The sequence below is a fragment of the Strongylocentrotus purpuratus genome, unplaced genomic scaffold, assembly GCF_000002235.5.
Source record: "Strongylocentrotus purpuratus isolate Spur 01 unplaced genomic scaffold, Spur_5.0 spur5_scaffold_6, whole genome shotgun sequence".
Taxonomy (NCBI): domain Eukaryota; kingdom Metazoa; phylum Echinodermata; class Echinoidea; order Camarodonta; family Strongylocentrotidae; genus Strongylocentrotus; species Strongylocentrotus purpuratus.
The window spans coordinates 37,865,765-37,883,205 of record NW_022145612.1 but is presented as its reverse complement, the minus strand read 5'-3'; positions in this window follow the sequence as shown (position 1 = coordinate 37,883,205).

Sequence of the window (17,441 nt, the reverse complement as noted above, 5' to 3'; positions counted from 1 at the left end):
TTGGCGCATGCGCACTTCAGCCGGATTGGGCGCGCGGTTTCAATCTTTATGTTTCCCGTGCTCCAGGCCCGCAGGTAATACCGAATGCCCGGCACACGTAAGAACACGCAAATCAATGCACGCTGCTGGACGAAAACGTAAACAAACAACAGGAAATGGCTGGTCACCATGGTCGTCGTGCATACCGGGATCGAGATTTCATCTCGGGCTAATGAAAACGGGAAGTAAAATGGCGGATATTTCTAAATTATCTGGCTATTTTGCGAACTAGCCAAAGATTTTTGGGGCAATCAGCTCATGAGCTAGAACTCGGGCTAATTGAGTCTTTATTAATAATATGATTGCAGGGCCCTCAGGGGAACAGTATGAATACTGATGAGGCTACCCTGGGTAAACAAGATATTTATTATTATTATTATTATTATTATGTACAAACTAGTTCGAGATTTCAATCTAGTTTTCTAGTTCGAGCTAATGAGGACGCAATTTTTCACAGGTCATTTTTTTTTAAGCGCAGCGGCTAGTTTTGCGGCGGTTGACCGCGTCATATCTGAACTAGCCGTTTATTGTATAGATGCTACGCAAACAAACGCAAACTACGCTTGTGCTCTTGGGTGGAGAGAACCAATGTAGATCAAATGCGTTGCGTATTAGTGGTTTACCTATTAGACATTATTGTCGGAGATCAAATCAACGACCTTTGTATTTCCAGCCATGTGCTTTACACCACTCGGCTACTTAATCTCTTATCGACTTTTATGTAAAATGAGAATGGCTTGAAATCAACTTTTGAGCATTATTTTGAAGGAATCTAAATTTATTGTACACAAGGTGCTTGTAGCAAGATGACATGAAAATGTGGGTGAATCTTGCTGGATGAGTGTGAAGAAAGGGCGAGGCGAAGCTGAATCACTCTCTTGGGCAAAGTATGCCGCTAAATATGAATGTCAGAAGAAAGAGGGCGAAAAAGAAGGTAGATTGAGAGACAGAGAGGGCGGGAAAGGGGGTTATAAGAGTTGACATTTAATGTTACATTTTAGCCGAATACATCACGACACCCCGGGGCAAAATATGAGCATCAATTACTGAAAGAGATGTTGCAGTTGTAAGAAAAACACGGAGAATTGTGTCAATTTGTTATGACTCAATTCAACTGAGTCTTGAAGTTATTACAGTTCTATGAACACGATGAACAGTGATGAATCTAAGTGTGGAATGTCATTCGTCATTTTATTCGTTCACTGTTTCCCTCATTTTCATCAAAACGAAACTTTTGAAACATATTTATTGCTGTTTCATTATAGACTTTTCCTCCAATCTCTTTTTATCACACTGTTCATTTGAAAAAAAAACCGACTTTCAAATTCGTACAGAAAAAAGTGTCATTCCAATACGCAGTGCACATCCTGAAATAAATACCATGAATGTATTTTGTTCCGATATGTTGTCTTCTTTAGCCAAAACACGTGCTTGAGTTTATCTCTCTTTGAGATCATTATTCCTCCTTATATCGTCATAATGTGTTAAAATTATCGGTCTTCTACATTATCACTTATTAATTGGAATCATAATCATATCAAATTGTATTGCACTCATTCATTCACATCCATCCATTAATGCGTGCATTCATTCATTTGTTTTGTCATATGTCACAACACAATAGTATATAGCAAAAGTCCTCCAAATTAGTATTACTAGAAATACATTTATATAAGTATAGTAGTAGCAGAAGAAGTAGTAGTTTTAATAGTAGTAGAAAGGTAGAACAAGTAGTATAAGTAGAAGTAATGGCAATAGTAGTAGTTGTAGTATAAGTAGTAGAAGTAGTGGTAGCAGCAGCAGTAGTAGTAGTAGAAGCAGCAGTTACTGTAGTAGTAGTATATAGTAGTAGTAGTAGTAGTAGTAGTAGTAGTAGTAGTAGTAGTAGTAGTAGTAGTAGTAGTAGTAGTAGTAGTAGTAGTAGTAGTAGTAGTAGTAGTAGTAGTAGTAGTAGTAGTAGTAGTAGTAGTAGTAGTAGTAGTAGTAGTAGTAGTAGTAGTAGTAGTAATAGTAGTAGTAGTAGTAGTAGTAGTAGTAGTAGTAGTAGTAGTAGTAGTAGTAGTAGTAGTAGTAGTAGTAGTAGTAGTAGTAGTAGTAGTAGTAGTAGTAGTAGTGTATTAGTGGTGGCGGTGGTGATGGTTTATGGTTGTAAATGTAGTGCATAGTGTGTTAGGAGAAATATACATAGCAGCAGCCGCAGTACACTTGACATTGGTGATGATGATGGCTGCGGTGGCGGTGGTGGTGATGGTGTTAGTGGCGGTGGTGGTGGTGGTGGTGAAGGTGGTGGTGGTGGTGGTGGTGGTGGTGGAGGTGGTGGTGGTGGTGTCGTCGGTGGTGGTGGTGGTGGTGATGGTGATGGTTGTAATATGATGGGTTGATGGTGATAGTAATTGTGTGATGCTAGTGGTAGCGTCGATGTTGAAGGTGGTAATGGTATAGTAGTGGTGGTGGTGGTGGTGGTGGTTGTGATGGCACAGCATTTTGCATTACAAAGGGGTTCACATCTTTGTTTCGTGCCCATTTTAATGAAATGAATTGCTGATTGATGAATAATACGATTTGCATCTATACACAAAGAGCTCAAACCAACGATTGGCCAAAGTCAAATATACTGGCAAGAACCTCGATGTATCGTATTCACTTCTCAATCCCTCAGCCCCCCCCCCCCCCTGTCATGTCTGGGATTGGTTCTGAGGAGCTGATATATCAATCACTGGGTTGAACAACTACCGGTCTGAACCCATCCAGAGATCCGGCCGACCCTTAGCACAGACTGGGCCCAAGGTTCCGGTGGAGTGGGGCTCCTGACTTCCGAAGAACTTCCACGGGATAGAGGAATAAACATCCTCCCGGTCCGGTAGGCTCGGAGCCAAAGTGTTTACGTCCACCTTGTTTTCTGGTTACTGTTTTTTTTTTGTGTTTGGTGATCTGACAGACTTTTATTCTGTAATCGATCCTTATGTTTTCTCTATTATATTCCATGAGATGTAGGTTATCAAACACATATCATTAAGGGCTACGATATTGCAGTCAAATTCTAACAAAATTATCTAACCGGATTCCTAACTTCAACCCTTGACCACCACTTTACCTACCTACACCCCCCCCCATCTTTATCTCTTAACCCAAATGCAACAGAAGTTTTAACCCGTCATATTCACAAAATATAGCCACGAGCAAATGTCGGAGTACCATTCAACAGATTGAATCTCATGAGTTCCTCCACCCCAGTCTCCCCCTCTCCACTCCCCCTTCAACTCACTAACGTAAGTCTGTCCACCACCCCCTCCCCTAGCTAAGGTCCAGTTACTCTACTCCAAATCCTCCAGCTACTCATCAGAAACACCATTTCATCCTCTACCTATCAGGCTTCTCGGCATTTCATGATAGAACACAAACACTAGGTGAGCATACTTCCAGAAAGAGCATCGCATGCTAAGGGTAGATAATCAGACATGGGTAATGGAACGTCAATTTATAGTCATCAAGCCATAGATGGGACGCAATTCTATACCTCACTTCAAATGACACTCAAGTTGCCAACAGGTTAAGAGAAATGTTAAAAGTTCTAGCGTAACTGCCTGAACATAATGATGGTGATGATGGCGGTGATGATGATGATAATGATGATGGTTGTGATGATGGTGGTAGTGATGATGATGGTGGTGATGGTGGTGATTATGTTGGTGGTAATGATGATGATAGTTGTGATGATGAAAGTGGTGATGATGTTGGTGGTGGTGAGGATGGTGGTGGGATGGAAGAGGACTTTAGAAAAATACAAGTATTGGTGTGTACTGCAAGGTTCTGGAGTCATCAAAATCAGAAGAAATTTGGCCCGGTCTTGGTAAAGTAACAAGCATGGTACACAGAAAGATGTGTGCCATAACAATCAGGCCTCATTTTTAAAGCTGCTACTTGTCATATATAAAATATGAAGGCATTTGAAAGCAGTGCTTTTAAAGTGACATGTTTTCTCTGATGTTCTTCCACACTTGCATTATTGCATAATAACAATGATAACGCTCACAAATTATAGTTCACCTCTCCCCAGAACTCAACCTTCTCTTTAATGCAGGCCTTTAGGAGAGTGGTATAGACCCAACTAGCTTTACATTTATACACATTCCTTACTGCTTCCCTTAATTCATTTCACTTCCTTCATTTATTCGCACGATCCTGCTCTCTTATTACACGATAGCAGCTACTTTCGAAAATCAATCTAAGTCGATTTCGATATCCTTGTGCGAACGCGACGATGGCGCAATACGTAATCCGAACTTTCCTATATTTACTTGATGTAATACTACAAAAATCAAGTCTCCAATACCTTACCACTATTACAACAAATTATATCATGCACTTCACTTTTAAGCGAATTTTATTAATTTCCTCACAAATTGGAATGTAGATTTTTTTCCCCCGATAAACTCCACTCACTATTCTAAATGTGATTGTATTTTCGAACTTTACACTTCGTAATGAAATTAAACATACTTAAGCCTTCAGCTTTTGTATATTTCTTAGCTTTTCGACAAGACTGTAATTCGATTAAAAGTCACGAATTGACACTGAGAACACGAAGATGAAAATCAATTAAAGGAAGCGATATTGTCTGTTTTGGCAACATCGTTGATGTTTGGCGGTATGGCGAGGCGTTTGAGACAGGTCCCTATCATAACAGGTTGTCTGCAAAGCTGGGGATTTATACCAAAAACTTCCTGCCACTTACCGCCAGAAAAAAAAATGTGAAAGAGAGAGGGAGAGAGAGTGCGTGTGTGTGTAAATACATGTAGGTAGAAGAGAGAGAGAGAGAGAGAGAGAGAGAGAGAGAGAGAGAGAGAGAGAGAGAGAGAGAGAGAGAGAGCGATAAAGAGAGAGAGAAATAAAACAAGAGAAAGAGAGAGATTTTGACACGCGGAAGGAACTAAAGCCCAAAATAACTTGTTCTGTATCCTTTCAAAAGGAAGGCACCTTTATACACTAAAAAAAAATAACTTGACTACAGCACGTAGTACCATGGCAAGATGTCGGTCGATTCAAATCCACCATTAAATTTTGCCTTTTCATGATATGATTTTCTAATAGTTTTGTAATTAAATGTAAATAATTTACAATGAATATCATTTCACTTTGTACTGTCCCAACAAATACGTACAATGATCCCTATGCTTAAATTTTGTATGGGTCGGTAATTTGTATCAAATTGAAAATATCTCTCTTAAAACAAAATACCACTCTACACCCTAAATTACATCACAAAGTCGGATATGTGGAAATTATACAATCGTAACAATATTTTTGACAAAAGCACAAAATAACGAATATAAATCATGCGAAACGATCGTAAAATCAAAACTACCCACTGAACAAAATGTCCATACCATCTTCCGTCTGTAAAATAATCTTTAAAAAAAAGAAAATCTCTTTTCTTCCTCTATCGTTATGCGTTAACGTTTCTTTGAACACGCCAAGTCTCTTGAAATAACATAATCCTTGCAAATTATGAATCAAACTAGAATTAATGTTTACAAACGACTTTTCAAGCCTTGTCGTTATCATGCAAATTGAGAAAACGATTGGCTTGAGATAGATCTACATTTCAGCTTTTCGACTGCTTGCTTTTTACGATTCATGCAGATTGCTGCAATTAAACATTGTTAAAAGCTTTAAAGGCCATTTGGTAACTTCTTCATCTCGGCATAAAAACATCTTGAAGCATCTTGTTACGGTGATACAAAAGTTAAAGAAGTAGGAGGATCGTCGCTATCCGAAGATGCCTTAATCACCTCAGTTCTTGCCCGGGTAGCTCCGGGCTACCTCAACTGGGTAATTATATCGACGAAGATCGCAAGAGTTGTACGCCAAAGTGGTCGCAGCTCTGCGCGAGATTTCCATTTCGATGTTGGATAGAAGGGCCCCCAGGCTTATCGGCATGATATCATGGTTATTACCATCCCAAAGCTGACATTTGGATGCATAATATGGGAGAACGAGGAGAAAAACGAGCAGAAAAATGTGGATTTGATACCAGACACATAAACCTTTTACATCGTTTTTATATGGCTGTTTAACGTAAAGAAGAGCTGAAAGATCATTTAACATTAGGCAACGAGCATGAAGGTCGATGGGTCGTAAATGAATGATTAAACCAATTTCTGCCTCAAAAACCCTTTTTCCCCATTTTTCACGATTACTTCTTCTATAAGATTGAATGGTTTCAGATTGGAAAAAGAAAGAAGAAAGGATTTAGTGGTTATTAACCGTTTTATATTAATAAGTAATCAGGCTTTCAGTGATTTATAACATTTCGAGGCAGGTTTGTAACTTAATTGATGTGTAATGTTATACGTTTCTCAGTCTAGCTCACACGGGTGATTGTTCTGCAATCTGCCAAAAGCAAAATACGAAGAAGTCGATAAAGATAAAAGTGAACAAATAGGGCAAAGAGTAAAAGAAAGAAATAGAGAACGAATAAAAAATTAAAAGGATACCAATAAAATAGAGACTATGTGAAGGAGGTGAAATGAGGAAGGTGAAAGCATGGGGGAGGAGGGAAAGGGGACATTCAGATAGCAGCCATTTTCGTGCTCAAAAAAACGTTTTGTCACCTAATTTATATAGGTGACAAAACGTTGTAACATGCAGAAGAGTCATCAACTTGAGAATAAACATCATTTTGAAAGCGTATATTTACCAGCAAACGCTATCTGTACATATTACATACTGCCCCTATCGTGTCTATTCAGTGTGTAAAATCAGTTTTCTTTTTTCCCCAACTATATAAATTACCATTCAAATTGAACACCGACACCCCCCTTTCGAGATATCGACATGCTTTTATTTTCGTCGTGTATTTTCTTTTCTTTTCTTTTTTACGGAATTCATAAAAAAAGGAAAACTAATTTGTTTTTTTGTAGAAGTCTGAAGCTAGTTATCGCGCTACTGCCTAAAGTGATCGATCGCACGTTTTTTCGCTAGATCTCGGGGGACACGAAAGAGTGCATCCACGCATTCCCGCCCTTTTTGATCCGAACGAGATTTGTTCGCTTACAAACAGAAATTAAGCCGAACGAGAGGAGGGGATTGGAAGGGTCGGCAAAAGAGATTCAATTCATTTTCCATATCCCTTGGCCAATGTTTAATTCAAAATCGTCTTTTTTGCTAAGTTCTTTGAGTTGGTTGTCCGCGGAGGAGAAGAGATATAAGTCACCTCCACGGGCAAAAAGCCGGGATTCTAACCTTTTCAAGGCGCATCTTGAAATTGCTCGAGAAAAAAAAATTCAACAAGCTGAGGAAATATGGAAAGATTGGGGTTGATTCGGGGGAAATAACTTGGGGTCAGAAATAAAAAGATATTTGGGGGCGTCAAAGAAAAAATGCATGGTTTCTTGAGTACTTGATAACCAATTGACATATATTATATACACTTTTTTTTTCTTTTTTTTGAGGGAGGGGGGGGGGGGGGGCTGTGCTACTTGCTGAATCCACGGGCAACAAAAAAGTAAACAATCAGCCCCCCTCAATCTCTCTCTTTCTCTTTCATATTACCCTTTTTACTCTTCTGCATCTTTTTGTATTGTATTGTATTTTGTTTGTATGTTTTTTGTTTTTTGTTCTTTTCCTCTCTCTCTCTCTCTCTCTCTTTGTTTTTTGTCTCAGTTTCTCCACCCCCCCCCTTGTATCTATTTATCTATCTCTCCCTCGTCTGTCTAACTGGTTTTACTCAGTTTCTCTCACATGCTATATCTGTCTCCCTGTTTCTATGGCTGTCTGTTTGTCTCTCTCTCTCTCTCTCTCTCTCTCCACACACTCTCTCTCTCTCTCTCTCTCTCTCCCACACACTCTCTCTCTCTCTCTCTCTCTCCCGATTTTTTTTCTTTCTTTTTATGCCTCCTCTCTTTTCCTATAATCTCTTTTTCCCATCATTCATTTTTGTCACAATTTATTTCTGTTCCGGTCACATTTTATCTCTTTTAATCAATCTTTCTCTTCGCCGAAGACAAGACCTTTGCTTTCGCTACCAAATAGATGTATACGCGTGACTCTTATTATCTATTGGTCATTAAAAGTGATAAATTGTGACTTTCTTAACCAATCGATCTTAGCTCTCAACAAGTCTGTAATCTTTCCAATCGATACAGCCCTTACTTTTAAAAGCCTAGCTAAAGATTGCATGTCAAGTATCATTCAGATTCGAGGTCTGTTTTGAAAGTTTAGCCTGTCACGACATGTTGATTAATTATTATACTCCGTTGTGATTTTCGTTGCAAGTTATTACTTTTTACAAATCATTTATTGTTGTAGCTAGCTGCAAAGAGGCGTGATAGGTTAAAAATGTAAATATCTTCGATACATCTGAATATTTCAAAACGCGAGAAAAGTGTTTGGTGCACAAAAATGGATAAAATATTTGCGTTTGTGTTTTTTTTTCTTCATAAAAGATAAAGAATGCGGGGAAAACATAGTTACCACAGCGAGTAATAATAAATGAAACGACATCAACTCGCTTTACTAAAACAGAGTAACACATGCATATACTTATCAGTATAGCTGAACTGTTTTGTGACTAATTCGATCTTCAGCTTGGAATAATTCATATCAAACATATCTCATTTTGTTCTAAATGTATCAAATGACACAATTATGTGTGATATATTTCAAGGCACATCAAATCATTTTAAATTATTTTATATTAGAAAATAAAGAATGATTAATCCAATTATAGTGTGAATATATTTATAAATAAATACTATCTGTTAATTTGCAGAGGCAATGACATTCATATTCATTCCCCTTCTGTTCTCTCATTTCCAACAATTTTCGATCATAATTACATATTTAAAAAGTGCAAGTTGCATTTCACGACATATTGCTCACTGAGAGTGAGAGAAAAATACAACTACTGCCCTCTGCGATGGATTACATGTTACTCGCATAATGTGCTGTGAAATAAGCAAGTTAAATGCTTGCAGGGTTCAAGGAAAGCCTATTACAATTAAATACGAGTCTGAAATGAAATGGTTTTTGAATTCGTTGTCTAGCCTCAATTTAAAAAATCTATATGTTTATATGTACTGCTAAACGGTCGTTAACCTTAAACGTTTGCGGCCTTGATTAGCATCGCTAAAGAGGAACCGTATTTCCTTGTCTTCTCTCGAATTTACCAACAAACTTCCTATGAGAGCATACCTGCCATTCCAATGCCATCACAACAATTACGTAAGGATGATAACATCTTGGTTTTTGTTTACTTTGTAAGATTTAATGACAAATGAGTATCCGCTCCAAGTCGGATTGCCAGACATGACACAGAATTTGAGACAAGGAACATGGCGGGGTTGGGATAAGAACATGAAGTCATTCACCGATGTATCGCGCCAAGCCTTGAGAATGCGACTTCCATCCTGGAGTGGAAACTAGGTTGCTATCAACCTCCGGACCAGGAGATGATAGTAAGATAAGCGTATAGATCTATTTTAATGCGTGAATTGAAAGAGAGAAAGATCGAAAGGTTGAAAAGTTTTTGACACATTATTGTCTTACTATTTACATTTCTTGGTAAAAAGGTCACATTTTTGTTTGCTTAGTCTTTACATCTAAGTTCAATGTAATACTCTGGGGACGTGCAAATCTATCAAAATAGTATGACAGGGAATGATGTTGTTATGAATATGCAAATACAGTGTACACATAATTTTGTCATGTTGGTTTTTGAGATTAAAGAGATCGCTATGACTAAGCGAATAATATTCTTTGATTTAAAGCAATTGATAGCATTTATTTGTGCTAAGATCGATTAATTTCTTATTATACATTATATTGTTTTAACACAAAAAAAACTGATATGATTCCCATAATAAAATATATCCAACATAACTCTACTCCCCAATTGTGAAACATTATAATATTACGCACTTTGCACGAGGAATAGGGTCGTATTCGGGGAATATTGCAGTTAATTTTCAAATTTCAACGCAAAAGTATTTAAAGTGGACTTGTTTAATCCTTTTTTTTCTTACATTTACATATATTTTTTGTAATATTACACAAATATCATTACAGAGGATGAAAAATAGAAAGTAGAATTAGAAAAACAAAATAAAGTGACTGAAGAAGATACATTGAAACTAAGATAATGGTGTCACAGGCAGAAAAAAATGAGTATAATCCTAGCAACATAAAAAAAAATCAAGGATCGATAACAATGCATTGATAAATTAGTAGATGCAACATGATACATATGCCCCAATTCAGTCACATCCGAGTTTGAAAAATTAGCCAAAAGCATGATATCAAATTTAGTTTCATTATCAAGGCTTCACACACATTAAGCGTGAACAGATTTATAATGCAGCATTTACAATACACTATTAAACCATGTCGCAAAATACCATAGCCTCTTTTTAGGCATAATTTAAAAATAAAATATGATAAAGGTCCAGTGGCGTATCCAAGCGGACGCCCCTGTAAGAACGCCTGTCACATAATTATTCAGGTCAACTTTTAGCATGTTCAGTGAATCCACGTTACGCCGGAATGCATGCCTAAAGATACTCCACCCTAATGATGTTTATCGATTTCGGGATATGCCTATGTTGTCTATTGTCTGTCCCTATATTCTTCATATTTTTTATTTACAACAAAAGTTTGATAATATACAGGTGCATACTTATATAGAAAAGCTTATCGCCAATAATTTTCTGTAAAAGCAGCCTCTTAAAATTTAAGAACAATTTGGGGAAATACATTATATTATGCGCGAACTGCCTCAGCTCAAGACTTTAATTTTGTATTTTATATTTATATTTTATGAAGTTAAATTTGTGATTTTAACATAATAATCATAATCATATAGCAATGCGAAGCTAGTGCCAAATGACAAATAAACATCAAAAACGTTTTGGAGTTTTCATTTGATAAATTCTGTTAAAATATTCGATAGCAGTTGTGAATGGATTGTTCTCAATTAAGCTATAGCATAAGCAGATACAAGATTGAAACTCCTACTCAATAATCTCATTGAGGATATGAACGTTTAATTTAGATCCTTTTTGGTTATTCCATATTGAAGTCCAATATTCTCTATTCCTTATTGAATACAATTTTGGAACTTGCAAATGTTTTAGAAATAAAATATCATTGGTATGAAAGTATTTGTTTAGTGATGAAGCATGTGACAGAATGATCAATTTAATGCGGCAGAGTTAATACACGGCTTCGGAACGCGACTTAACGAAGCCGCCGCGGGCTTCAGCGGAAGAGTCATTTATTTTCCCGTACGACACTCGGATACTTTCAAAGCGGCATGTCTAAATGAAGACAGCGTGAAAAGTGCCATTACGGCTACTCATCCAATTCATACATGTCAATTCAGATACAAATGGAGATTCTTCCCTGTGCACCGTTAAACAATTTTATCAAATTGTTTCTGGTTGTGTTAACTTGACGCTTTAAGGGCATTTACAGATCATTGTAGAGCTTCTGAAATTGTTTTGTAAGATGTAGATCGAATTTGTACTGCTTATCACTGAAGGATTGAACCCTATATATTTCACAAAATTAATTTAGGTCTTGCAACCATTTAATTTTCACACCATGGTCACAGGAAATGAAGGCCTTTAAAAAAAAACTTGTATGATGGCGTCAATAAATGTTATTTGTTAGTGTCCTATATGCCTTGTAATTTGATTAGGATGTAGAGAAAACCCATTTGAAAATTAAGTTAAAAAATGACACCCTAAGACTCTGATTCAACTACAATGTTCGTATTTTGTTTACAAATATGTATTTAATGGTAATTATTACCTGAATATTGATTAACGGTATTATCTCTCGTTGAAATGCCATATAGCTTATAGTAAAATTGCTATCCGAATATAATAATATATTTAGTTCATGTCAAATGCGTCTTTTAATACTTCTTAGTGACACAATGTGATATCTTAACTAATTTTATTTTTCTAGCAATTTTCCTGATTATCTTTAACAAAGGCTTTTGATTATTACAACAATTTCTTTTCATCAATCAGTGCTACATTATAACGAGCGTCATTTTTTGACAAATTTGTCAATTTCATACCCCGCCAGTTCTGGCGACCTTTTTTTTTCTTGTGGTATTTTTGTGGTATTGTTTGACAAATCTATTTTGAAGAAGAAAAAATGTCTGAATAATGGAAATATTAACTTTCGACACTTCCAATTAAATACGTACATGTACATGTACGTCCCTGGTAATACATTTCCAAGGACTGATCGATTTCAATATTTATATTAATAAAGCGATGTTACGATGTACTATTTCGTCACTTTTCATAAACCCATTTGACAAAGCGAAGTGAAGAGAGACCAATCATTCAAAAAATGATTATTTCAGTCGTATATAAATGGAACATTCACCCACGCGAATGTTCCGCAGTGCGGTTATAAATGTTCAGTCGTAATTATTCAGTCCATGGTACTATGCATGCATGCTGCAGTTGGGTTACAAGAAGTATCTTACCTCATTGCTCTTACCAAAAAGCTGGCGTGGTGCTTTTAAGGGCTGCATAATTCCGTTATTCACTCCCTATCTCGCTAAAGTACACCATTCCTTCACTAAATCGAGAAAACGAACGAAAAACATTCTGAAGCGATAAAAGCAATGTTTCAGAGTTTCCCCCTGTATAAACAAGAAAGAACATGAAGAAAAAGCTACAACCAAAGTGAAATGTGAATGTATCATGTCCGTCGAGATATTATAAAGCAGCCGGGCAGCATGAAAACAGACCGGCTAGCAGGGGACACAATTTATCTTCAATTTAGGGGCAATTATCCGTCGCATTAATAAGTTTTTATCTGCCTAATTTATCCGGTTTGTTACCGGCCGTAGTCATAACTGTGTGTCTTATGGTGCTAGAAATGGCTTTTATGACACAAAGCACGTGTTAAATAGCACATGTCGGTAATTTTGAGTTGCGTTCTATGCTAATAAGTCATTTTATGAGGTGATTGTAGCTTTATAATCTTGACAATCGAGAGGACAAACTTTGGATTATGATCTTGAAAGGGTCATTTCAAAAGCTATTACTACAAGAATGATAATATCATAATGCAATACATCACTTTTGTCCTCATAAGCGAGTTAACACTAAATCTGTAAGTATGTCATTTGATCCCTTTTCATAATCAATATGTTCATATTGTTATGTGAAATCATGAAATACAAATCAAAAGTTCCTAATTGAATGTTATTTTAATTCTAGCTGGCGATATGATACTAAATCTAAGAATACATAATCGGTTATTGCTGTCTTGATTTTAAAGTGCTTGTTTGTCTCAATTGTTTTGAATTGTACTGTAAATCGGCAGAGTACAAATATGGAGATGGAAATTAAACTTTAAAAAATGGTTTGGTAAGATTGCCCAAAACAAAAGGAATAATGTGTCCGACTAACTTTTGGGCTCTTGTACCACATTTCTTACTCGGATAATGTTTGCTTACTTTTTAGTGAAATGTGATTGAGATTCGGCAAAAACATTCCCCAATCAGAATTCTTACATTTTGATAATGAGGTACTGTATGTCAATGATTGAAAGTGAGGAATGAACGTGAAATTGATAGATTGCCTAACTGTGATAAGCAACTAAATCTAGGGACATTCATTTAAAATAAATAAATAAAACGAAAGACTTCTCTCATTTTCGATTCACCTAAACTCCTGATACAGACTATTTATGTGCTGATTTGAAGAAGAAAAATGATATTATTAGGATTAAATACGGGCTTTATACATTGCCTCGGTGATTTAAAACGTGCCACTTCGACCATGTTTATACCGGTCATATTAACGTACTAATATTATTTACAGTAATTAGATTAATGTAAAAAAAAATGATAAAACGAAATGTATTAAGTCATAAAATGAAAATAGACAATTCATATAACTGCGAGTTTTTGTGACATGATGTTTATATATTCGTTAGTTAATAAATCAAGATCATTTCGATCTCTGTATGCGGAGGACGTTATACTCCAACATCGGTGGACTAACTTAACCCATTTAGCTGGGTTTAAGCCTTGATATAACTTACATTTCTACGGTGATTACCGTCCAATAGTTGTGAAATTTTCCAATTTCTATGCTATCTATAATTTTGCAATATTCATGTCAGCAAAAAGTTTTTTTTCGAGCATTTTCTTTCATATTTTTCCTATTCTTCGCAATAGTCCTTTTCTAGCAATACGATACGTATATTTTGGTGCTCTTTTAACACGTATTTTGATCATGATATACGCCAATGAAAATCCATGTGTTTCTTTGAAATAGTCATCTCTCCGTCGAAGTAATATATATTCATTGGTTTAGCAAACACAAGAAAACGTTTCAAGTTCCACTTTCCTCTCTCCTTATAAATCACGCAACGCAAGACTGGTATGCAAATACGTAGACTGGCCGGCTTTGAGTAGAATTTGAGATCCGTGTCATTATTAATTTATAATACCCCGAAGCATGAAGGGGAATGAATAATTAAAGCTAGTATCTCTTGCATTGCAATTTCTTTAGAGAGAGTAAAAGATGGTCAGGAATTCATAATCGTCTCTGTTCCATCTCTTAAAAAGATTCAATTTTGGGGAGATGGTGCACAGTTGCCGACGCCGAAAGACACCTGACACATTTTTTGTTTAATTTATCGTCTAATGCTTTAATCTCTATAGTGGCATTAATGCACTCTTCATTTTTAGAGGCTCGCTCTTAAACTTCTCTGACTCTAAAGACAACATAGTTTGTTTGTTTGTTTCTTTTGTCTTGTTTTGTTAACTGGGAAAGATGGGGGATGTGAAATACGACGTATAGAATGCAGAAGAACAGAGCCACGTGATACAGAGCTAATATAACCAAATGAAATGATGATTGCGAGCTATTAATCCACTTTTATATGCTCTTTAAATGATTGAGGGGGTCACCGGTCTTACTCAAGTGATGAAATGAAAGCAATAAAGGCCATTGTTTAGGGCGCGGTGTGGGTGGAGTTGTACCGTCTTTTGTTCACGTTACCCATTACCTCTATCTTTCTCTCTCTCTCTCTCTCTCTCTCTCTCTCTCTCTCTCTCTTCTTCTCTCACTCTCTCCTTTACTTCCCCCCCATTTTTTGTTGGGAGGGGGGGGGGATCCTGTGTCCACGAAGATGCACCGCCATAGACGGACGACTGGTGTTTTGAAAGAATGACCTTACGGGACTGCGCTTTATCAAATGGTTTGTCAATACCCAGTTCGGAAGTGGCGGAAGACCATTAGATCATGTAGATGAAGACAGATCTGCTATCGGGCAAAACGAATTAAAGGGAAATCCAAACTAATCTAATTGCAATAGAAAGCAGATAAATCAGAGCAGCACACTGGTGTAAGTTGGAATTAATTCGGGCATAAAATAAGGAAATTATGATTTGTTTTAATAAATTGTAATCGCTATATAGGTATGGTATTTTAAATTGGCTAAATCGGTAATGTCACTGTTACGCAGTGGCGGACAATTCTAACATTGGTTCCAATACACAAAATGACTATGACGAATCACAAAATCAAAACAAATTCATTATTAGTCGGATTTATATCAATTTTCACCATTCTAGTTCTCTTTTTTCTGCTTTCAAACAAATGAACCTTTTCAGTGGGTTTGATTGCCTTTAAGCTTTAAGAAACGAGATAGGAAGTACTAATCGGGCAATACATATTACATTGTGAAAGAAATTGTATAGAAGTATCTATTAATTATCGTCTTCATACAGTTAAAACTATGTATTATGCGGTTCTGAAATAACCAAACTTCTATTGGTCTTATTAGAAATCACAATCAATTAAAGCACTGAGCACAGATTTCGGTATATGGGACCACACAAACATAAATATGACAACACAATTTGATCCCAAATTTTAACCCATTTCTCATCATAGGCCTGTATTGGAGCATTTCAAGAACCTTTTTTCAGATGTGATTGCTTCTGTGTCATATTCTTCGACAGAGGTATGACGAGAATTGGAAAGCTGAACGTTTTGTTTAAACCTTTTGCAACGCATCTCTTTAAAAGACTAATGATGTTGACCGTCCAACCGACGTGTTGTCCCGGACATCTATTGGCCCGGTGATTGCCCAGCAATCGTCGAGTATAATGACAATAATTTGTTGCTGATTGTTTAGTTGTGACTTTTGACAAACCAATGGATTTATCAAACCTTAAGCATGCTGCTAAGGGTTGGTTTGACGTGTCCCCCAAATCAGAATATAGGGTAAAGATGATGTATTAGTTGTGTTAGGGGTTGTCCTGCGGTGAACTCCGTGGTTAGGCGTTGTGATGAATTACGCCTATAGTTTTGGAATTAATGACTTCTTTCTACAATGTTTTGATTCGAACAAAACGTCTTTTCTTCTTGAGGGTTCGATATAATATGTTGTGATTTCATTGCTTTGTATGTGTGTTTTTTTGTAATGGGAGACGAATCTATGGCAAAGAAATTATTGAATTCTGATTCTAATCTCTATTCTTTTTACTGCTTTTTAATTCATACATGTATATGTTACTTATTGCCTCGCTTTTTCTCATATTTCTCGTATTCCCTCAATTTTCTTTTCTTTTAACGATTAATATTTGGAAAGTTCCACACAAATCAATTCTAATCAGTTTCACCACGATCTTTTGATATTTTCATAATCATCTTTAAATTCAAATGAGCCAATGTTTTCACTAATATGCAGCAGAAAAGGATAAATTTCAATTATTCTGTTCAACATCAGATACATAGTATTTGCTTCATATTATTGCGTAAGGGTCATCCATCACATTATCCAAAATAATAAAATACTCAGTGTCCCATCACTTTATGTAAATTGTGATTGCGAGAGCGTCATCCCCAAAACTCAACAAACAAGTTTTTGAAAATAATATATCATATAAGACTTCACTGCTATATAATTATTCACTTTTGGTTTGTTTGTTTGTTTTGTATTAAAAAATTGCTTTCTGTAAAGTAAACCGTGTGAAAATCGTCAAGTTTATGATTAAAAGATATATGGAGACAAAAACCAGGAGCCAGAAGGGAAGTGAGAATACCATCTTATATTCATGATTGTCAAATTGTGATGCTGTGTAAATGATTTCTCCTCTGAGATGGGTGCAGAGGGAGAGAGAGCGATGGGGGTCATGAAATTGATTTCAATTTTTGGAAGGATTATTATTCCGTCTTCATCCGCCTGGTCGTCTGTCCGGCTGGTGTCGTCTCTTCGGCAATCACGGAGTCGACTTCTCTCTCGAATCCCGATGCTTCCGGATCTGATTACAGTCCCCTGACACCTCTCGCCTCGGGGCCCCGCTCCGACGGAGTTGGGCTGCGTCCGACCGTTCCGACTCACTGGTCTAAACG